This window comes from Leptidea sinapis, chromosome 10 (genome assembly GCF_905404315.1).
Source record: "Leptidea sinapis chromosome 10, ilLepSina1.1, whole genome shotgun sequence".
NCBI classification, from domain to species: domain Eukaryota; kingdom Metazoa; phylum Arthropoda; class Insecta; order Lepidoptera; family Pieridae; genus Leptidea; species Leptidea sinapis.
This window is the reverse complement of record NC_066274.1, coordinates 12,976,411-12,998,124: the sequence shown is the minus strand read 5'-3', so window position 1 is coordinate 12,998,124 and position 21,714 is coordinate 12,976,411. Positions and strand designations below refer to the sequence as shown.

The 21,714-nt window shown below is 34.1% G+C and overlaps 1 non-coding gene across 1 annotated transcript; it reads left to right on the top strand.

Annotated features, from left to right (window-relative positions):
• Positions 1–21,081: 21,081 nt before the first annotated feature.
• Trnay-gua (transfer RNA tyrosine (anticodon GUA)) lies at positions 21,082–21,155 on the top strand. Its single transcript has one exon. It is a non-coding gene; the product is annotated as a tRNA-Tyr (tRNA).
• Positions 21,156–21,714: the final 559 nt, after the last annotated feature.

The window sequence follows — 21,714 nt, the reverse complement described above, 5'->3', positions numbered from 1 at the left end:
TAACCCGTCCCGCTTACGTAATTAGGCATCGCGAATGTTTTTATACTTTCGCCCTATGTCGGTGAGGGCACGGAATATTTTGGCGTTGTCTGCCATAACTTGCAGGAGCGACGGCGGGTCGTCCCGGACAGCCTCGAGCCTGCTGGCCAGGGCTGTGATTTCGTCAATGTTGAACAGCTCTGAAAGCTCAAACATGAAGGCAAAGGCGCTGCCGCCTTGGTTGCCTGTTGACGCGGATGCGGGTGGCCTCGGTCTCAGGAGCGACGCCGCCGGGCGGGGCTATCAAAGCATTTTTTAATTTTATTATTAAAGCAAAATAAATTGGCTGACCTAACTAAATACAACAAAATAGTGTTAGCGCGTTTAAGAATATCAAGCCTCATAGTGAGCGCCATCTCTTGAGAGTTTTATAAACTAAACTCTAAACACTCGCCTACTAATACTACTAATAATTTGCTTGTGTAAAACGAGTTTTGGATTTAATGGGGCTTTATTATTATTATTGCAACGAGGCGAACGCAATGCGACTAAAAAGCACAAAAGAACAATGTTGTTTAAACATTATCTTATGAATTGAAATAACAGATAAGTAAAATTGATAGCAAAAATCAGATACTTTGGCAAGCTTTGTATAAAAGTTAGATGAATTACCATTTTAGTGGTGTATTCATGTAAAAATTGGCCGTTTAGTTCAATTTTATAACCATTACATACAAAGGCCGAATTCACAAGTGCAATAAATATTCGGTCATTGGTTTTGAAGCTATAAAAAGTATAGAAATGTGGTGTTTATCCGAATTAAATCTAATATTGTTGCGGTTAAAAAATATTTATATCATAAATGGGGCGTGTCGTTCCTTTTTCTAAAATATGGGTGAGGGAGGCGATGGCTGGTTCATGCGATACTCGCGACTCGTGAACTACTTGTTAAATTTAATAGTTATTTATGCAACTGTTGTGTAATAAGGGGTATTAAAACATGACTGTGGGTTAATCTATATTATGATATATATCACATGAGTGTTTTAATAACTAATTATCAACAGTTGCATACAAGACTTTATCTACACCCATAATATGAATCCTCTATAAAAGATTCTGAAACAGTTAGCTTACTGCTAATATTCAAAAAGGCCAGTCCTAGTAACCATAATATCATCCAAAGAGTGTTATTATGAAAACGGATGATGTAATGGTTATTAGGATATTGTGTGTTTTAATGTTGGCAATAAGCTGTTTTAGAATCTTTAATAGAGGATTTAAAGCATGGGTGTAGATAAAGGTATATTTATTACATATGTAGTAATTTGTATTGTTAATATGCTTGCATAATACTTTTATCTATTTACGGTGTGTGTGGATTGATACATCTGCCGAGATAACTTTTGTGGTTTCTAAAATTAATTTACATATAATTCTTAAAGTTCTCGTGTAAGCCGTGAAGTTTGAGTGATATTGTTTCATCACTTTTACATATTACATACATTAATTGTAATTACAATAATTTGTGTTACTATGAAGTTATAGATATTTAAAACAGTGGTTATGAGATTCTTTCCATAAAAAAAAATATGTACTTGTAATGACGGGCGCATTTTATGCTCACTAGATGGGGTGCGATCCGACTTGTAACATTAATATTAAGTCGTCTCTTCGATTTCAACAACTTAGAGCATTATAGTATATTTATATAACTTAGATTTCTTATATCGTCACACATCTATTTGCCAAAGTATTGTCTTCAAATAACATAACTAGGGATATTCCTCTACTTAGGGTGCGTAAATTTTATAATGGAACTGGTTCTCGCGAAGACAATTCAACTATAGTTTGCCTAGCTTTACAGCATCTCTGCGACCTTATGTGGTTTCTGGTCGTATACAGGTGGTTGGCATGTTGGTGGTAAATTCATACTAAAATATCTTTATCCAAAACAGAATATGATTTTAATTATTGAAAGTCAAAAACTACCTATATGAATAAGTATGCCTCAGACCTGAGAAGAACGGGCATAATAAAGTCAGCGGGCTTCTTTTTTTTTAAGTGAAAGTGAAACTTCTTTAGAAGCGTTGAGCGCTTTTCTTGTGATAGGTATAAAATGTTAAACTTGCCTTGCTTTAGGACACATGGCTTGATCGAAAATTCGTACGACGGTCGTTGAATTTATTTATGAAAGTAGATTTGTCTGAGAGATTTTTTCTGAGAGATTCATTAGAATTATTTTACATGAAAAATTAAAAGTATTAACTCCTGAAGTGTTAAATTTTTACGTAATATAAATTGACATTCTTGTGTACGATAGCGAATAATAGTACATTATTGCAAAGGCCGGGAAGTAGGCAACGAGGACTTCACTAAATACGAGAGAGGCAATTTCCCATATATAGTGTTTTTCTCAAAAGAATGCAGGAAAATAAAACACACTTTTTATATACACTATAAATTAAAAGTAGATAAATTCCCATAATTTTTAAAGTTTATGCCGTTTTTAGTATGAACTGTACATTTCAGCATGGAATAAATTGCCCATAATGTTTTTGGCGTTTTGATGGCTTTATAGTTTTGGAAATCTCATTAAAATACGCCAAATGTACTGTTTCGGAGAAAATATTCACTTTTTTCTCGTTTTTCCAACTCTTAAAATTTTCATATACTTTCATGTATCTTTCTTTTTTTGGTTTTCCATTGCCAATTTGGCTTCTGATCTTAAAATATCTGGTGGAGTACTATCAATCTCCATTTTACTCTCTGAACCGTTGAAACTTATTTTAATTATTATTAAATTTATATTCATTAAGTAGGTGTGTAAATAGCAAATCAAGATGAATTTTCAGCTGCACCCGCCAACTTTTTTTTTATCATCTGTACCGACAGACAAACGCAAAGAGACTAAGGTATGCCAAGAATGACAAAAGAGATCCTATCAAAGAGTATTTAATAACCCCAGAACTCCGTTTCATACAACATTGCAGGAGCGTTGTAAAGTTCCAAATTCAAAAAACGCTCCTGCAATGGATTTGATTTGCTTTGTCCGAAAATACGATACTTCGCGTGTTCTTTCTTCAAAAATAATGACAATATTTCCATGCATGTTTTAGAAGTGAATATTGTATTTAAACTGATAAATAAAGCAATTCGTGCGAAATTATTTCCAAGCCATTCCGAAATATTCAAAAATGCACAACGTTAATGTTCACGATTTTCACTTCTGCCGGCACTCCCGCAGTGCAAACCGTTTTTTCTTTTCATAGAAATATGGTTACAATCTTAGAATAACAACGCTTAGAACGTTAGTAAGCCCAAGCGAAATGAAGCAGTTTCAATGAGGTCGTTTATGACCACATACGTTTCCCGCCGCGTCAGTGTCATTCTGTCAACTTCCAGGACAATCAGTGCGCGAAATTTAATTGAAAAATGACTTACTGTGCAGTGAAAGGGTTTCACAAAGCGTCTTATAATAAAAATTATGATAAAAAAAAGCACATTTCACACCTATATACTATTTTACAACTTTTAATTTAAGCTAATACGTTCGTCAAAACAGCAAAATGTTTTGTAAACAAAACAGACGCCATTAAAAAAATATGTTGCCAGCTATGAAAGTACTATATACCCCGAGTTCCTCCGCTGGGATAGCTTTTTGTTTTTATTGGTAGATATTCATTTGGCTATAATGTACGACGCCACATGATGTTATAAGTATTCAAAGTCAAAGTCAAATAATCTTAATTCAATTACGGTTAAATTAAGCGCTTTGAATAGTCACTATAAATATTTCTTTTAAATTACTGAATTTACCATATGTTCGGAAAAAGTTGAGCTCGTGAGAACATTAACGACCACTCTTTTAACCGACTTCGAAAAAGGAGAAGGTTCTCAATACGTCGGTATGTTTTTGAAGTGAAACTTCTTTATCGACGTATGAGGGAATTTTTTTTAGCAAATCGTCACGATTTTCGGTTACGCGTCATTTTGTTTTTTTTTTAAATCCAAGATGGCCGCTGCGCAAATTTATGATAACAACAATATTGATATCGAATCCTAGGTTCTCGTTTGCACCCCAAAGAACGAATTTGGCATAATTTTTGAAATCCAAGATGGCCGCCGCGCAAATATACGGTTTCAACGATTTTAGTTCCATGTGGCACAACAATTTCCGAAAGATGCCTATAAGTTGTTTGGTATTAGGGTTATCATTATAACCACCACGCATACGCACCTATAGCCCCAAAATAATTTTTCACCGCAGCCATGGATTGAAAAAATGATCCCAAATACGTTCTCTGCACCCTCGTGAACCTCGGATAAGTTTTCCATATTGTTCAAATCATAATTTTGCACAGCGGCCATTTTGGATTTCAAAAATGATCCCAAATTCGTTCTTTGCACCCTCGAGAATCTCGGATACGATACCCATATTGTTGAAATAATAATTTTGCACGGCAGCCATGTTGAATTTCAAAAATTATCCCAAATTCGTTCCCTGCACTCTAGAAAATCTCGGATAAAGCTGGGAAGGGCGCCTCTATCGTCTCTCTTTTTCGTTTCATCGAGTTTCAAAAAACAACGATTCTAAAGAACTTCTTTACTTGCACTTCAAAAATTGTTGCAACAATAGTTAAATACGTGCTGTTTTTATTAAATTCTTAATTTATATTTCTTTCTTCTTTCTTATTACATAATATAATCAAGTATTTCTTACAATTTACTGATTTAGGGAAATGTCTATTTCCTACTTGCAACATTATTTGGCTATCTGTGTGCGTGTTGGCGAATGTAAGTACGTGACGCTCACTTAATTAAAATGTTATTTCTATATTGACAGAAACTATGAATGAAACAACTCGTTCTGAGCGTTATTATTCTATGGTTAATGTAATACTTACAATACGCACAAAAAAACTTATTACTTAATAGCCTGAGGGGTTTCGCTCCATTTCCAATCTGTGGTATCATTAAGAAAGTCAAAATCACTCCCGCTTATTGTATACCTTTAATTTTAGTTGAATTAGATAAGTTTTACTTTTATTAAACCTTAATTCTTTAGGCAAATTATGCTGTGAAAACGTCGAAAAACATTGAATTTAGAACTTACCTCTATTTTTAGTAATTTACGCACACTAACACAATGTGTCATACAAATTGCGAGTGTAACACGTAGCTTGTCACGCACACAACAATAAAATAAACTAATATTCCTGGCCTATTTTTATCGGTTGTCTAACAGCAAGAGCTATCTAGACGTATAAATTATCTAAGCACACAAATCAAATCAACTTACTAAAACTAGCTAGTAAAATTGAATATATTACCACCTGAACATTATTTTATACAACGTAATTGAAACTAAAGTATTCGCCATTATAAACATTCCCAAACTAATTTAGTGAGGGTCGGTATGAAGCAAGGAAGCGTAGAACTGACTACCATCAAGCAATCATTATGAACGCGCCATGTTTTTAAAACGGCTTTGGCCGGCACATGCCTCTCTGATCCAAATTAATCCTCGGCTGCAATATTGTTTCATAAAATTAGGATAATCTCTTTCGGTGTAATATTTTCTGTTGTATTAGATCAAAACTTGAGAGTTCCCTGAGCATTAATTATTCCTCCCTCACAGTCTATGACGTACCGTGACTTCGATCGTGATTTTGCATATAATTTTCTTCTCAACCAACGTTAGGTTGACTATTTCTCTTTTAAAGGGAATCTATTCTCGGGAAAATGTGATGCTGTTTATAAAAAGCTAATTTATATGTGTGTAGTGTGTACTGATTTTTTCTCCCTAATCACTATGACTTCGTGTTAAATAACTTTCGTATAGAAATTAAATACTTTTTACACGATTAAAACGAGTGTTTTTGAGTATTTTTTTTTATAATTTATTTATTTAAATCGACGTTTTGTGAATTTTGCAGGAGCACGTTTTCATAGGTCTGCCGGGCTGATGTCCTCTGTAAGTAAGACTGAAGCCAAAAAGTCAAGTTTTAGAGTTTTTAACTTTTGGAGCGAATTTTGTCAGGAAATGTTCGACTTGTAGATATTATGATTTATTCCAACTAATCTTAAGTCAGAGAGAGAGAGAGAGAGAGATCAGGAGAAATCAGTATAAATCTTAGTTTTAGAAGTAATAAGCATTTTATTTTGCAAGTTATAAGATTTTTTATGCGAAGAGGAGGGCATACGAGCATGCCGGTTACCTGTTGTTAAGTGATCACCGCCGCCAACATTCTCTTGGAACACCAGAGGAATCACAGGAGCGCTACCGACTTTTTAGAATGTTGTAAGCGCTTTTTTTGGTGGTGCCCATTTCATATCATCGTGGAAATGTAATGAAATACGCAACATTTTGTATTTTCTATTAAAAGAAAATACACATTAATTCAAAGAAAAATTGAGAGAAGTTATTTATTTTTCGGTTCGTATTAAACAAATCGGATCTTTTATCTATAATACGATTTTTTTTTAAATTGCTGCTTGTTCTACAAAAATTCGAAAAAATACATTGATTACTAAGACACAATGATTGTCAGCATATTCTTAAAGTTGGTTTTATTTTTCGTCGGGCTATAGAAGTAATTTGAGCAAAAAATCAAGGTGTAAAGATTGTAAAATAAAAGAGGTTAAATTTATTTTTTCGAGTTATAGGGGTTAAATATGTACAGAGTTTACATATAGGGACTCAATAATTATTTCGACTAATAGATTAACTTATCGGTTTATGACGTAGGTTTTGGGGTTTGGAGAGAAAGGGGCTCAAAATATTTAGAGTTGGTGGGGGCGAGGGGGTTAGATTCAAGGTTCAACTTAAAGAGGTGCTGATGTGATCTGTAACCAACAATCCTAACAAAGTTATATTGCATAATAGCATAGACTACTAGATTATAGATATTGCATGTAACATATAAACACATAAAAATCATCAAAAATGAAGTAAACAGAGAAACAACAAAGAACAATTGGACGTAATTCCAGAAAAACGTTCCAAACCACAATCATGTCGAAATTGAGCTAAGAATACAAAAATCGTCACGTGATTCATATTAACGTACTGACAAAAAATGGCAGCCCTACTGTCACTCTTTAAATAACATCATGACTTAGTAGCCCAACCCACATGTATGGAATACACTAATATTTATTAAACTTTAAACACGAATTCCTTAACATGTGATGTTTGTGGCTGGAAACGTTTTTCAGGAACTACGTCCAATTAAAACTCACATATCGGATTTTTCATATACAGATATGTTAAACGCCCTCTTGTGGTTGAAGTTAATTATGAGAAAACAATAAGGGACTGGATAACCAGTGGTCACCAAGCACTCTAGTATAGTATCAGCTGTCAGTTCAAGTTCTATTTACAAATAAAATACAACATATGGCTGCACTACAAAGCTGTGGAATGAGCTTCCTCGTGCGGTCTTTCCAGGACGATACGACATGGGTACCTTCAAAAAAAGCGCGTACACCTTCCTTAAAGGCCGGCAACGCTCTTATGATTCCTCTGGTGTTGCAAGAGAATGTGGGCGGCGGTGATCACTTAACACCAGGTGACCCGTACGCTCGTTTGTCCTCCTATTCCATAAAAAAAAAACAGAGACCGAAAATTTCGGCACGTATCAGCCGAATAAAATGAATTATTACAACACAAAACAAAATTATACCCGCATTAATATTCCATGGCTTCCCACATAGTTAGTGAAGATATTACAAAAATTGATGGATTTCAAAATTTTAATTTTCGAATTTTTCGTTACCCGCCATGCGAATACAAATGATATAACGACATATCTAACTATCATAGTAAGGATAATGAGACAGACTATTTTAAATATTACATTTCCATCGATCCCTTAGTGTGGAAAATTCAAAATTAAATCGATGCTTAGGAGGGCTTGAAATTTCGTTCAAATATTCCAATACAGAAACAGACTATTTATAAAGTCATTTGCAAAAAAAACGGAGGGTTTTAATTTTTTTCCGTCTCTTAAGAAAATACAGTATCAAAACAGGTTTTAATCATTTGAGAATAATACTGGCATATATGAAGTGTTGTGGTGCATAAAAATGTTTATTCTAAATTCAAATTTAAGACATAGCCGGACTTTAGCGAAAATTGCAGTTAATTGCGTATCTTGGCGGGAATCGTTGATGGTTCGTATTAACCCTTAATTATTTTAAGATAATTATTGTGGAATTGTCCTATTTCCTTGATATTTTGAAGTCTTGGTATCATTATTTGGCGGTTTCTAAAGTGGTTGATAGAACAATAACATCGAGCAAATTTATAGCGCTACTGGAGGTGTAGTCAATGTTATGTGTCCCAGAGGCTAAATGTAAGTCTTTCGACTGTCCGGAGGACTTGGCAAAGATATCAAGAGACTGACTGGTTCTGTCAGAAGAATACATGGGTCTGGAAGAAAACCATCAATCTGAAGATGCCAGTGAAACAGCTTATTTAACTAGGTGTCCGTTTTTTTTTTGCAAAACAGTGCATCATTGTACTGTTATCTGTCTTTGATAATTGTGCGAAGTTTCAATTCAAAACGATGCTTTAAAATGGGTAGAACCACCTTCAAAAATTCCGTTACACAGATATAAACATATCAAGCTAATAAAGTTATTAAAAACAGCTCATTTCAATATATATTGCAGGAAGGTGTACATACATACAACAGTACAAGTTTCTCGGAGTTTTTAAAAAGTTTTCTCCTTTACTTACTTGAGGACGTTCGGAACGGGCGCCCAGCGTCGAACTCGCTAACTTGTATTATTGAATTTAATGTACCCAGCTCCTACCTAGCTCTATTTGTGTCGATAAAATCACTTGGACTACTTAGACGATTGCGATAGGCAGCATGCCTTACTTGATATTACGAGCAGTATGTTCCTTGGGTTTAAATTACAAATATCAGATTTTTTCATTTTTAACCGACTTCAAAAAAGGAGGACGTTCTCAATTCAGCAGTTTTTTTATGTTTGTAACCTCCGAAATTTCACCTGGTTTAACCAATTATGATAAATCTTTTTTGTTTGAAAGCTGGCGCTTCCAGTGTAGTCCAGTTTGACAAAGGCATCTATGAGAAAACCTTAAAAATCTTAAATTTTTAGCCGCGATAAATAGACGAATAACTCAATATCGCGCCAACCGATTTCGATGATTTTTTTATTGGAAAGAATATACTTGAGGTAGTTTGGTAAGAGTTTGGATCGATTTTGATTATGGGATCCATGACAAAGAATGGAACTCATCAATTTGAATTTTAGACACCTACCGTAACGTCGTAAAGGTCAAATAATTGTTGTAGTCGAATATGTTGATCAATGGAAATCCTTAACAACTTACAGCAAGGGTGCGATCTTTTTGAATGGGTGGTAGTTTTTGACTTTCAATAAGTGAAATTATGTTCTATTTTCAATAAAAATATATTTAATGAATTTACTTCATACAATCAACAATTAATACAGAGAAAAACTCGTGTTATTTAATTCCATTAGTCCAAAACCATACCACCGTTGTCATATTTTTTATGACCAACAATTACGTATCTTTATTTATTATTTATTGGTACTCAACAGCGTTACAGTAATTATATAAACAACAGGCAAAGCCGCGCGGATTCACTCGAGTAGATACCAATCTCGTGGTAGTGAAAAGTCTAATCCTATAGATTTATTTTTGTTTAGATAAAAGGTTTTTTTTCACTTAGTTATTATTTTATTATTGCATTAGTTAGTTTCTTTAGGTTGACATTTTTCAAGTAGAATCTTTTGAATGGAATGTCCGATTTTAATAATTGAAAAAGTATTTTATAGGTATTGAAACGGTCTTTAATAAAATATCATTGATGGGATAAGTGTTATTACAAAGGAATGAATAATATGCATTGATTTTTGTCGGCACTTTTATCAACTTTCATAATCTAAAAAAAGTAGCTATAGTGGCATATCTGTAACAGTAGTTGGACATAATATAGTATCGCGGACTTTTTGTAGCAATATTGATACGTTCTATAATACTGTAGAACATTTTTTTTTCTTTCATCAATAGTTTCCGCAGCGCATGCGACGAAAGTTTTTTATGATTAATTTTGCACACCTTGGGTTATATTATTGCATTTTATTTAGGGATCCCTATTTTTGATAATGTAATAATTATAGCTTATGTCACTCAGTAAGGATGCAGCTTTCTAACGGTGAAAGAATTTTTGAAATCGGTCTAGTAGTTTTTATGTGAAAGCATTACAAACATACATACAAAAACATCAATGTTTCCCCCTTTAAATATTAGTTTAGATTATATAGAACATAATTTTTTACCAGTGGGAGGCTCCTTTGCACAGGATGCCAGCTAGATTATGGGTACCACAACGGCGTCTATTTCTGCCGTGAAACAGTAATGACTAAGCATTACTGTGTTTCGGTCCGAAGGGCGCCGTAGCTAGTGATATTACTGAGCAAATGAGACTTAACATCTTATGTTTCAAGGTGACGGGCACAGTTGTAGTGCCGTTCAGAATTTTTGGGGTTTTTCAAGAATCCTGAGCGGCACTGCGTTGTAATCGACAGGGCGTATCAATTACCATCAGCTGAACGTCCTGCTCGTCTCGTCTCTTATTTTCATAAAAAAAAAATCATAAGGCCATGATAGATTACTTATTATGTTTTACAATACTTTTACAACAAGCTGTATTACAAAGTAACAGCTGCCTCGTGCGTTTCTATTTCTTTGTGTGTATGTTTGTGTGTGGATGTGACTGCATTTGTGTGCGTTAAGTAGATGTGTATATAATATTTTAAACGAATAAGTACGGCACTGCTTTAGACTGGTATAATTTGATAGTTTCACGCTTCATTTAATTCTTTTCAAATATGAAGATATCTAGAATTTTATAAAAGTTTCGGGAGAGACTATTAACTTTATTTATTTAAATCGGATTTAAGCACTAAGCCCTGATGAAGGACCTACGATTGGTCTGAAAGTAGTTGGTACCAACACAGATTAATTGTGAGTGAGTTTTTTTTTATAGAAAAGGAGGACAAACGAGCGTAGAGGATCTGGTGTTAAGTGATCACCGCCGCCCACATTATCTTGCAACACCGGAGGAATCACAGGAGCGTTGCCGCCCTTTTAAGGAAGGTGTACGCGCTTCTTTGAAGGTACCCATGTCGTATCGTCCCCGAAACACCGCACAAGGACGTTCATTCCACAGCTTTCCACGTGGAAGAAAGCTCCTTGAAATACCGCACTGTGGAGGACCGCCACACATCCAGATGGTGGGGATGATATCCAAACTTGTTTGAGTTTCTTATAATGTACAATCTTAACTGAAAGTCTGTGAATTTGTGAACAGTGCTGTTAGTCACGCAGTGCAAACAAAACACAATGTTCTGTGTTCATAAGCACATTATGGAGTTTGCTAGAATCTGCGACAATAACAATGTTAACACGAGGAACAAAAATAAACTTGTTATGTCTATTACTTGCTTAAATCGAGTTAATTAGTCTTTTATTGGGCGATGATGCTTACAACATGATCCCAGTATTGTACAAAGCAAATGTGTTAAGAAATTTAGAAGAATTGTTAAAAAACGTTTGTGTGGTAAAGGTTACTATAACATAAATTATTTTCTTAATGATACCACAGACAAAATGGAGCGAACATCCTCATGCTATTTAATTATAAATGTTTACTGTACGATATTACATTGTAATCCATATTTTTATTTAAAAAACCCGCTGAGTTTTTCTCGATTTCATCATCCATATTATACATACCACAGACCATCGTATATACCACAAGTGATAATTGTAACATCATTGATACTTTAATTAATGACATATTCTCAATGACCTCGATTCAAAAATCCATGCAATCAAAATGGCGGACAGACTACCCAAATACATTAAATAAGCGCCATAATAATGGCGCCATCTTAAATCAAAGATAATAATAATAATAATATTGAAACTTTTTACACAAATTATCTTGCCCCAAGTTAAGCATATATAGCCTGTGTTATGGGTTACAAGACAATGATATATTTAATACAATATACTTACTTAAACATACATAAATTTATATAAACATACATAATTAAATACATTTAAACATCCATGGCTCGGAAACAAACATCCATATTCATCATATAAATGCTTGCACCTACACGGGATTCGAACCCGGGACCTCTAGGTTAGTAGGTAGGATCGCTAACCACTCGGCTTTACAGGCAAGATAAATACACAAAACATGGAAAAGTAAATTTTTCTCTGAGTTTACCGCAAAACTCCGTTGTACTAACATTTACATTCGGCATACTGTTGCCTTTTGACGCCGAATATTTGAAGAGAGAGATTTGAAGAGAGATATTTGAAGAGAGACGCCGAATAACGCACTTTAATCACGGTGATCAGGTGAGAAGCGCTGAGCAATTTTCGTATTGGATTCCCTATTCAATTCTCACATCCTTAGTATAAGAACTGTTTGAGTAATTTTCGATTTATGAGTAACTGATTTGATTCGCTTTTCCGCCTCATGCAAAAGCATTTTCCATATTTTTTTCAAGTGTTTTGACAATTTTTTGTACAAAAGGGTGAAGTAAATTTTTGACATTGCATCTAGCCCTGGTTTATAAGTCTGAGGGCTGTGAATTCCAAGATTCACACAATTTATAATGTAGATATATAATATAGAATAGCTCTATTATTAAAACAAGGAAGTCTTGCCATAAATACAGAAACAAAGAAAAAAAAATTCTATAGCAAATAACATTTATTAATTTTTCTGTGTTAGTTTAATACGTAAATATAAAATATTTTTAAAATATAAAAAGCTTATCCGAAGTAGTCTCCATTGGCTGCAATACAGTCCTTTAAACATTGAGGCCAGTTAACAATAGGAGCACACACTCTTTGCATGGGAAAATTATTCACTGCCTATCGTACGGATTGTTTTAGGGCCCCAAATTATCATGGCGCTTAGAGCAAGCCGTACTGTCAAAAACTAACCATAAATCATAATCCAGTTGATAATCCAGTTAACCATAACCATAAGTCATTAAGATCGGGACTAGACGACGGCCGGTCTTCATCTCTAATGAAGTCCGAAACGTTCGATTCCAACCACGACTGCGTAGACTGAGCTTTATGACCCGCCGCTGAGTCTTGCTGGAAGGATCATTCTTGGTTATTGTACATGGTGTTGTTAAGAGGCTTCACTACCTTCTCAAGAATGGTGTCTTGATACAATTGTGCCGATGTTTTGATACCTTTTTCATAAAAGTGGGGATCAGTCACTCCTTTATAGCTAATCAAACCATCACTGAAGTTGGGTAGTGCCCACGTTGCACTCTGTCGACTAATCGGGAAGCTTCTTTAGAGATTTGAACATAAATACGGTCAGTTTGTTTGTTAAAATCTTGCTCAATTGTAAAAAAATCTCATCCGTAAACAAAATTTTTCTGTGACCTACCTTTGCGTACCGCTTTAGTAGTTGTTTCGATTTTACCACCCTAATTTATTTTGAATGATCATTTAAGAATATATAGGCTGCAAGTTCTAAGTCATCATTTAAAATACGCGACATGGTTCTAGGTGCTATATTCATCTCCCGAGATAAGATCTTTTGCTTTCGGACAGGATTTCTTCGAATTCTATCCCTGACTGCTTAGACAACTTTTTTCGTACGAACACTACGTGGACGGCCAGATCTTTTTCTGTCACAAACAAATGAGGTCTCATTGTACCTATTAATAACACAAACATTTTACGAATACCAAGAGTATGGAGAGTTTTAAAAATTGCATTTGGCTCTATACCTACTATGTGTAATGCGATTCGGCTCTCTTTATCAACCCACACCATTTTAATAACGCAAAATATTGTACCAATGTCTTTGCGCCAAAATGAGAAAACTCAATGAACTATCATATAAAAATGACAGGTTCCAAATTACAGTTACAGGATTAATCAAATTAAAAACAATTGCGTGCGTACAAAGTACATATGTCAGAAGTGAAACCTGCATGGTGCATGAACCTCTAAACTGCATATGAATTGCTGGTACGTGTTGCTAGGATGACACATTATTTCAACCGCTATGAAAGACATTCCAACCACCACTAATATATATAATAATATTATGTTCTCCTGGTGTCTATGTAGTAATACGTCGTGCGCTTGCAGTCAGAATATATTAAGGTATACTCGCGCCATACTTAAGACAATCTCTTCTTTAACTATGATCGCCTGGTACCAAAGCATTGCATTATGCTTCCTATCTCATTATCTCACTCACACGTTAAATATTATGAATTGATGTGACTGCTCTTTTTACTGTCGCTTTTTCGTTTCATCGACTTTTAAATCACAACGATGATAAAGAAGTTTTCACTTCAATAGTATGCATATTTCTGTCTCATTCTTTGTCGGCTTCACATTTTTGTATTTGCGTCTCTTAACTGTAGTTTTTTTCCGTTGCATCCGGTTTAAAATCACAACGATTCTAAAGAAGTTTAACTTCAAAAATCATATATTCATTAAGAATTTCACAAGATTAAGCCTGGCTTATTTAAGCTTATATATATAAATAATATAGATTTCTGCAGAGTTTTGCCTAATTCAATGTATATTTTTTAATAATAATTTATTATACTGAAACTATATCATTATAGTTTCAGTTTTTAGCGTGGCCTTAATTAAATAAAAATTCCGTCAATTAAAAAGACTTTAATTTAGTTAGAATATATATATTTATAATTTCTGGTGGTAATATCTAGTTACTGCAAAGTATAAAAATATGTGGCCCATGAGTTTCAATTTACTTGCGTCTTAAAATACTAGGTTCATTGGCCGAATCTGATATTGATTTAAATAAACCAAATATTTAAATGCTTCATCAGCCCACAGACGGGCGTATTTACGGACAAACAAATAAGACGAAAAGCGAACTGAGGGTATAATATATAACCCAATAAGTGTACTAATTCATTCAACATGACACTAGAAAAGAAAGTATAAAATATGTAAGACATTATTGATACGAGAAAAAACACAAAATCATTTGAAATCGTTTGTCATTGACAATGAGCTGAAGCGAAGTGTATTGAAAGGGCGGTGAGGTGACTGCGCATACTTGCACGTATTCAATTTTCTCGACAATATCTCACAGAAGCGACATGCTATGTAGCTTTTCGAAGTGCCACAGGAATGTCTAAAACATGTGAAACGATATTGGGTTAAGAAATACTTTAAAACGTATTTTAATATTAAAATGATTTAGAATACCAATGTGAGAAAATCTGTTGGCGTCTGTTTCGTATCAATATCCGGATTAATACGTATCGAATTTTGTTTATAGGATCAAAATTTATGCAGCGCTCTCAATTTCCTGTGACGACAACGGAACTTCCGGCGTGCGGGGTTCTCACCCCAAGTCGCGCGATTCCTCCGAATCGCGGGTCGACGTAGTGCGGTGCCCAATGGAAAATAGGGCTGCAAGCATTTGCATAGCGGCACCGAAGTCGAGCAGACCGGCAAATTGTTGTCGCATGGATGATTCGATCAATATGCTATATCTGTAGTATAGTCGACTCCAATTTCTATGCATATTCTTGCACACTGTCAGCAAATTATGCACGGTTCAGTTATTTAGGCAATCGCTCGTGTAGTTTACCAAATAATACAGATTATCATTCTGTGTTTAATTAGATTGAAATCGTAATTTAGACCCGATATTATAATACTATTCTACTAGAATTGATAATTTAATGTGAAATACATTTAGATGTTAACATATTTCAATACTAATCGCTCGCCCCGTCTATGCGCAGGCTGAATTTGATAGCACATATTATATTATATGTAACTTCTTACCCCCTTATTCATAATGGTCCACTAACTTTAAACAGCCGCTAAGGAGTGTTTCTTCTCATTCTGACTTAGGTCAATAGGTGAGAATTAGCAATGCTTTAAGTTAGCAGACTATTATGAATAAGGGGGTTAATCTTTTACGGCCGTTCCCAATATCTATCTCCTACTTGAGATAAAAATCGTAACCATCGTTGATTTTTCTGTCCCAATAAACTTATCTATGGTAACTCACCTTATCTGAACACGCTGTTTGTCAATGGGAAGACGTATAGCTTACCAGCAATAGAATTTTGTATGGAAATTGCAATACACGCATCCCAATATGAGGCGATAAGAATGACTTATTGACAGCTAGTTACTGACACTAGAAGGTACTTATTTATCTCAATCTGTAGATAGTATATTGGTAACGGCTGTTAGTAACACAAAACAGTATATTGTGTTTCGAAAGCAACATATTGCAAACTTACATTTCCTACGATGTAAAGCTATTCTTTTATCGGAGAGTTAACAAGCTGACCCAACAGACTTTGTTCTGTAGATAATAAAAAAATTCTGTTTTATAGGAATTTGCCAATAATATTTCAAAACATCAAGAATTATTTCGTAAAAAATACTCCCTGTTGTTATAATGAAATTGTTTCACAGCGGAACTGTCAAACCGTGCGTCACTAAAATCTCTCATAAAAAATATGTCCATACAAAACAAATATTAAAAATAATAATAATTATGGGTCCCAAATCGAATTAAAAACTATCCTATCTCTCAAGTTGAACCAAACTGCACTCCATGAAGTAATCCCCATTAGTTTTGGAGTCCATCGCGGACAAACAACGTGACACGTAATTTATATATATTAAGATAAAGTCAAAGTCAGTTTTCGGTGCTTTCACATCACATTTTGATACAAAAATATGTTGAGCTTCATACACCCAAAAGTGGCCATAAGAATAATTGAATCTATACCAGCATATAAATATATTCTTCAGTTGTTCGTATAGTAGAGTTTGCGTGGAAACATTTTCAGTGCGGTTCGTTACAGCATTCTAGACTCTAGAATTTTGATTTGAATAGGGTTGGCACTGCGTACAATATGTTATTATAAAAAGGTATAAAAGGCATTTTTTTTCTCAAAATTGATTCCTTTAGAATTCTTTTCGATGTCATTTCTTATAACTACTAGATACTAATACCGCTTCGGAAACAAATGGCGCTCTGAGAGAGAAGAAGCGACGCAAGAAACTCTCCCAGTATTCTTTTTTTGTGCTCTTTTCAATAAAAATATACAATATTGTACAGTCATTTCTATCGCTATAAAATAATCACAATCTAGTCCCAGGCTGTCCGATCATTTGGATATTCAGCAGTGGAGTTATAGGATTTACGACGGAGCCATTTTTTTATAAAACATTTAAATTTATTTATATATAGTGCCTAAACTGTGGCTGGGACTTTATTATAGAAGTGTATACATTTACCCTTAAAGCTATAATGTATCTTATGAAGCCTACTAGAATTAGTTACAAACAATCCCTTATTTCTAGTGTTATAATAATGAAAATCACTATTAAGAGCAAAAATAATGAATATAATGACGTTAACATCAGGAATTTATACTAGTCGGCCAAGTCGAATAAGTTTATTTATGCGTAGTAAATGCCTTTTAACAGGATCCCAGAAAATGTAAATTGCGATACTCAATTGCGGTTTTAGATATTAATTAAGTTACTTGTTATGAATTTGTTTATTATAGTACAATTAAATGCAGCCTTCTGGCTATTTTCTGTATAAAAAAATTGTATTGGAATTATTAAGTGATTTAAAAATCTTTAAAAAAATATATTCTGATTAAACGTAAGTTTTCTGTTCTTTAAAGAAGAGTTATTTTACTCCTCTACCTTGACTACAATAAGGAATGTTTTTCGAGGATAATTAAGTTTTGCATACTGATATACGATATAGTTATACTGCATATTATGTAGATTAGGGGTTCAATTCATGGGCCCACATTTAACTCGTCCATGTGTAGTTTTTATTTATATGAAAATAAGTGACGAAACAAGCAGGACGTTCAGCTGATGGTTATTGAAACGCCTCGCCCATTACAATGCAGTGCCGCTCAGGATTCTTGAAAAACCCAATAATTCTGAGCGGCACTACAATTGTGCTCGTTACCTTCTGACATAAGATGTTAAGTCTCATTTGCACACTAATTTCACAAAATACGGCGCCCTTCAGACCGAAACACATTACTGTTTTACGGCAGAAATAGGCGCCGTTGTGGTATCCATAAACTAGCCGGCATCCTGTGCAAAGGAGCCTTCCACTGGTAAAGTAGTATTTCGGGTATACTCTGGATATACCAGGAATGTTTAATTAAATAACTCATTAAGACAGAAAATTTCCTTCTCTATGCTTATTCATAATAAATAATATTTTAATAAATTTTAAAATTACCTAACATATAAAAAATACTTAGGAAGGAGTTTCTTCTTAGTGAAATTTGACAGAAGACATTATAAAGCAGTAAAAGCTCACTTGTTTCAGGCAGAAATTCTATAACTTCCCACAGAAAAATTTTAGACGGTAAAATTATCGATAAAAATGTATCAAAACAAGTTTTTCTACGAGCCACCGTTTCTGAGATATATCGATTCAAAAAGTTGTAAAAGTTGTTATATGCACACGTTTCCACGCTACTTATGAGGTTAGTGTACTAGCGCGTTTTTTTATCGTTATATCTCAGAAACGGTGGCTGTTAGAAAAAAAAGTATAGATACATTTTTCATAGATAATTTTATGATCTACAATTTTTGTCTGGCTACTTTTATGATAAAACTTACCGTTTTGTTGAAAATCGCGAAATACTCAATTTTTGACCATTGCCCTTGAGTAAAAAAAATTCCATACACGAGAATGATGGAGAACTTATAATTTATGTTTATATTTATGTTTTGAACAAATTTACTGATTTTCAGGCTGTTTGGGAATTTATGAACCTTCATCATGATCTCATTTTTTGGTCTAGTTTGACCGGACTATAGTTCAAACTACAAATTTCGTAATTAACATAAAATATGAATATTTCATCAATATCAAGAGTTCTCAAGCATCTTTACAAAAACACTACATAGTTAGTTATAGTATAAACGCTATTTATTAGATATACATCTTATTTTTTATTTGTCTGACCTTATGCATAGGCACCTACTTCACTCCTTGTGAAAGTTATATTTCTAGCATTTCAAAAGCATAAAAGGCGCTAGTAATATAGGAGTTGAAAAGACTTGTAAGTTTTACTTCACAACATATTATATTTTAAGAAAAAAAATTTTTAGCAAAAAACAACCGACTTCAAAAGCACTACTCCAAAACAATAGATATGCACTAAAAACTATAATAATAATTGGGTACTTTTATACAATCTAATTAATTAAAATAATTCTAGTTACGATTATTTTTAGAATATTTTTGGAATCGCTGTCCTTCCGCCGCTACCCGCTCTCGCCTCTCGCCTCCTCACGACTTAAGCACGTCACCTATAACTATATATGTAGTTACAAACCTATCTTTGATGACACCGACTCCAAATATTACAATAAAAAAACAAAGAATTATCAAAATCGGTTCACCAAGTCGAAAGTTTTGGTAACAAACATAAACCGACGAATTGAGAACCTCCTTCTTTTTTGAAGTCGGTTAAAACTTATTTTTAACTGACTTCAAAAGGACAAGACGAGCAGGAAGTCCAGCTGATAGTAATTGATAATCATGGCCCCTTACAATTCTATGCCGCTCTGGATTCTGGATGCATTCGCCATAAATAACTAAACATTTAAAAACGTTTTCTAACTCTCCCAAAAAAGCGATATTCGAAAATGTTCCATTCCTGACAACCTTTGAAGCAACAATTCGGAATTACAGGGTCGATTTCGGTTCGTTTAAGTTTGACATCCATAACGGGGATGTTTGTACAGCCTCCTGCTCCATACATGTGGCACGGTGACAGAATTTGCAATGAAAATTTTGTCTGACTTGCATGACATTCATTGCAACGGTGGATTGACGCTCGGGAGTTTCCGCGAGTGTTCAACCGAGGAAACATTTTATTTATATATTTGTTTTTGTAATTTTTGGTTAAAGTTTATGTCCAGGTTTTATTTTGATGTAAGTTCGTTTAAGTCTAGTCAAGTTGTAATTAATTTGTACACATGATAATAACTTGTTTGGATTGTTTATTTATGTTTATAATAGTACAATTAACCTTATTAGCAACATAATTACACTGCACAAGTTGTACAAGACACATCAAGATTTATGAACGTGACGTCACTCGAACGGTTGGCTCAGTGGAAGAGCGCTCGCATGGAACGCGAGAGGTCTCGGGTGCGGGTCCCGCATCGTTCATAAATTTTGCTTTCTGATTAAATTTGAGTAGATATATCTGATTTAAATTATCATAATTCGCATTGACCATAAATTTTGTTTTTAAATTTAATTTGTGTAATTAATCACAATATCCGGACGACCAAGCCTTGCTCGGATTTTTAAGAATGTACAAAACTTGAACAAAAAATATAAACTAATAGGACATCTGGATTCGAACTGGGGTCTTCTGCTTTCTGGATCACCCAATGTCCCATCTGAGCTATAATAGTCTTGTATATAGTGGCGAAATTTGCCTTTGTATTCTAATGTTATTGTAGCTGTTTCTCATTCAAACATGGATAAAACCATTTTTTTTAAATTGAAACCTAGCTAGATCGATTTATCACCCCCGAAATCCCCTGCATACTTAATTTTATGAAAATCGTTGGAGCCGTTTCCGAGATTCAGATTATACATATATATATACAAGAATTGCTCGTTTAAAGATATAAGATAAGTTATCACTTAAAAAAATTAAAAATTGTTCAGATATATCTAAGAATCAATAATTTTAACTTTAATTTGTAAACTCACAAACACACTAGTTTCATTCAAGTGTGATTTAATATAGCTAAAGTCCAAGGCGACTAAAGTACAATTAATGTACAATAAGATTATCATGTCGGTAACGCGACCTTGAATATTTTACCACTCCTATTAGTAAATTTATTGAATTAGACGTTATTTTAACAATTCGTTACGTTTTTAAAGTGATGGGTTCACTTCTAGGATTAATACAAAAATAAAATTTGAAAAACAAAATTTCGATAAGTCACTCGAACGGTTAGCTTAGTTGGTCAGACCACCGGCTTGTAACGCCGGAGGTCGTGGGTTCGAGTCCCAGATCGTTCATAAAATTTTGTATTTCAAATTTTATTTGAGTATTAATCGTAGAAGTGTGGGTTATCACTTTAAAAACATAACAAATGGTTTAGATTTACAATAGTGACATTTTAAGTCAATTTCCTAATATGCAAATATTGGGGTTGAGCAGGTTATCAACTGTAAAGTAGATCCTGTAGATGAAGACACAACCTGAGAGTTGAACAAAGCATACAAGATTTTATAACGGGGCGGTACTCGAACGGTAAGCTCAGTTGGTTAAAGCACCGGCACGGAACGCCGGAGGTCGTGGGTTCGAGTCCCACATCGTACATAAAATTTTGTTTTTCAGAAGCTATTTTGCGCAAATCCTTAATTATAAAAAATATTATGAGTCATCATGTTAATGTCAGTGTTGATTCCGCGAAGCGAATTTTGAATATTTTTTTATTACCTACAGTAAGGGATGAGACGAGCAGGATGTTCAGCCGATGGTTATTGATACGCCTTGTTCATTACAATGCAGTGCCACTCGGGATTCGTGAAAAACCCAAAAACTCTGAGCGGACTATAATTGCGCTCGTCATAA